This window comes from Arvicola amphibius, chromosome 8, assembly GCF_903992535.2.
Source record: "Arvicola amphibius chromosome 8, mArvAmp1.2, whole genome shotgun sequence".
NCBI lineage: Eukaryota > Metazoa > Chordata > Mammalia > Rodentia > Cricetidae > Arvicola > Arvicola amphibius.
Window position 1 is genome coordinate 52,172,187 of NC_052054.1, and position 3,532 is coordinate 52,175,718.

Here is a 3,532-nt window from a genome sequence, read left to right on the forward strand (position 1 = left end):
TCTACCTAGTTGTTATTCTAGTATAGCTTCGCTTCATTTTCTATTTCTCAAGCTCAACATTGTAGGCCCGAAAGATCAGAGGCTTCCTGGCCACCTGCCCTGATTTCATTGTCACTGATTGCTCAGTGCTTCCGTGGTGTCTCTCAAAGGTTATTATTCATGTTGGTCATGAGCTTCCACAGTGCCATCTTTTCCTTTTCTCTTAGAGCTCTCCGCAGCTGTGACCATTGCCTCACCTTTCTCCCTTGCTGCCGTGGCGCAGAGCGGGGAGAGTGTGCTGGTTCAAGCAGGTACAAGTCAGGCACGCTGGACAAGGTGGCCTATGGAATTAGCTGTCTCCCAAAATGGCTCTCTAGACATGCTGGAAATGTCCTTGCTGCCTAGAGGTTAGCTGCTAGGAGACAGGCGCCTGTTTGAAAGATGGGAGATAGGCTATACACGTGCACAACCTGCCTGAGCGCATAAAACGATGGAACTCTCGGAACCGCGGACCTGCAGCCTTCAGTCCAGGAAACCTATAAGGCACAGCGTAGCAAGTCAGTCAGCTGCTGTGTGTCAGACTTGAGGGACACCAGACCCAAAGCCTGTCTCTAGTGCCGACCCAGAGACCTCAACGATCCCTTCTGTAAGAGGCTTCTGTAAGATGCTTGGGACACAGTTAATAACCAATATCTTTTCTAATTTTGTCTCTCCTTCTAGCTTTGGATCAACCAGAGAAATCGAAATATGCACCCCTATTCAGTGCCTTTGTCAACCTGCTTGCTGTTTTCTACGCAGAAGATCTCCAACCAGGGCATCACTGAATCCCCCTGCGCCCCCCCCCCGCCCCCCGCCTTTTGTGCTCTAATGATTTCTAACTCCTCTGCCTGCCTTTGAGTACCTGCCAAATGCAAGAGATTCAGGCTGACTCCCACACAGGCACTAAAGAAGCAGCCGTTAGTTTTCTTTTGGCTGGGCTATTAGTCAGCACTCTTCAGAGAAATAAAACGAGCACACGGCTATGTAGAGCTCTAACGCAAAGAGTCAGGTCAGATCACGTGACTGTGGAGGCGGCTGAGCAGATGTCTACAAGATGGAGGTCTAGGAAAGCTCGAGGTACAGCGTCAGTCCGAGCCTGAAGCCCGAGAACCCGCACAACTGCCATCAGACTGTGCAGAGTCAGGAGTCAGGAGCGCTGGTGTCTGGGAGCCGGAGAAGATGAACAGCCCAGTTCAGGCGCAAACAGACTCATCCTTCCGCACCTTCCCGCTGTCCTGGCCTGCACTGGTGGCTCATGCCACATTTGTAAGGGCGATGACCTCAGTGTGAAGTCAGCCTTCTGAGTCGGTTCCTCATCTCTGGCCAGCAAGATGGCTTGGTGTGTGCAAAAAGCCCTTGCTGTGTAGACTTGAGAACCTGCTTCAACACCCAGATCCTCCAGCAGAGCCATGGAAGAAGCAGGGCATTCCTGGTGCTCATCTCTTCTGGAGATAACCCCACGCCCACATCCATGTCCACAGATAACAGTCAACCAACTCTTTGGGCACTCCTTCACCCAGGCAAGCAGGCACATGAAATAAGCCATCATATCCGGTCTTTGCTTCTCTGAAGATTTCATGTTTGTGTAAGTGGAGTGCTTTTGATTGGGAAGTGCTGCAGCCTGAAAATGAGCCACCTGTTTTATTTCCTTGCTCCCAATTTCAGAACATCATCATGGTCTTTGGTGCTTTGTAGACATAGGGGACAACTGGTTTCTGTCTTAAATCCTTGCTTTCAAGTGTGGAGCCTTTGTGGCCGAGTGCGTGCCTGCTGTGCTGTGACCCAGGGGAACGGTCATTGTCAGCGTGGTGCTTCTGCAGACAAAGGTTATGTTCAGAGTTTAAGATTTTATTCACTGGGAAAGAAAAGATGTTGAACAGAAAGGCCATAACCCAGTTGGGTGCAATGTATAAAGCTATTTTTAAAACGGCAGATATGCCTATTACAGAATAGACACTCATTCAAATGGGCCCCCCTCTCTCTTCTTCCCCCTTTCTCTTTCCTTTTCTTTTTCCTCTCCTCCAGTCTTTCCTCCGTCCCTCTCTTTCTTCCTTCTTCTTTCCCCCTTTCTTCTCTCTTCTTTTTCTCCTGACTTTTCCTCTCCTTCCCTTCCCTTCCCCTACTCTCTTCTTCTTCCTCTTTCTAATTTTGATTTTTTTTTTTGAGACAGGGTCTCATTATGTAGGTCTGGCTGTCCTGGAAGTCACCATGTAGACCAGACTGGTCTTGACAGAGTTCCGCCTGCTTCGGCTTCCTGAGTGCTGGGATTAAAGGCATGCACCACCACACACAGCCTTTCTTTTACTTTTTTGAAACAGGGTCTTATTTAATTTCTCAGTCAATTAAGAGTTTTTAGAAATGAGGAAGAAGTCAATCGTGGGCCCCTGTCTGTGGGGTGTTGAAGGTCAGAGAAACCGGCTACAAGACTCTCCTATAAGGAAAAAGAGAATGGTAGAGCCCAGCCTGCTGGGAGTTGTAGTTCTTACAAACCTGCTGCACGACTCCCCCAAAGTCAGATATTTGAAACGAATGCAGCCCTGCTAGTATTTTTTTCCCTCAATTTCTCTCATCTTTCTTCTTGAACATATGAAGGATGGAGACACATTTGAAGCCTGTTTCCTCCGGATATCACTCACTGGAGAAAAGCTGATTGAGATGTTTAAATGGTGCCTTTCTTCTTGAAAAATCTCAGCAGCTTGCCACCAGGCCTGGGGGTTTTATTATCCTAAGTGACTTTGCTGTCTATAAATCACAGCCCTAAGCAGCCAAAAGGAGCATGTTAACCAGATCCCTTAAAAATACAACCAGGGCTTTCTCAATTGTTAGCAGAGCAATTGACTTCCATCAGCTCAGGGCACCTGGCGACCTGGCCTGCAGCCACCGCTCACAGCCCTGGCCCTTGAATTAAACTTATTTCTGCGTACATTGTATGGTGTCTGCCCACTCCCGGGTTTTCCACGGCTTTAGTATTTTCCTTCCTTCAGACCCAGCTCATCTAGACATGACGTACATTCTCCGAGTGCGCTGCCGGCTCTGCCCAGGCCCCTTTCTGGAAACCTTCAGGGACCTAAGCCCTGGGTCCCTTTGTGAGGACAAGAACATCAGACGCGGGTTCAGTTGCAAGGAAGAGAAAGCTGCCAAGTGTTTGGGTCAAGGAGCATTAAAGAAACAAGGATGTAGCAGTTCAGGGCTGGCTTGGGGTCTCTGTGATCATCAGCAACAAAGGCGCTTGGAAAGGGCCCTGCCCTCGCGAGAACAAAGCTGCAGGTGTCACATCGTTATTCTTCCCTCGAGGAGATGCCCCAGAAGACTCACATAACATTTTTGACTCCCTACGTTTGCGTAGGATTTAGCCCACGGGCTCCACTGAGATTTAAGGGAATGTGGCAACTTGCTCGCAATGGAAAGGTCAAACTCTCAGCTCTGCTTAATGTATCAAACTATAAATCGAGTTTCATCAGCTAGATTAAGAATTTGTACTAAGTGGGGGCTTTCGGAAAGATGGCTGAGCTGT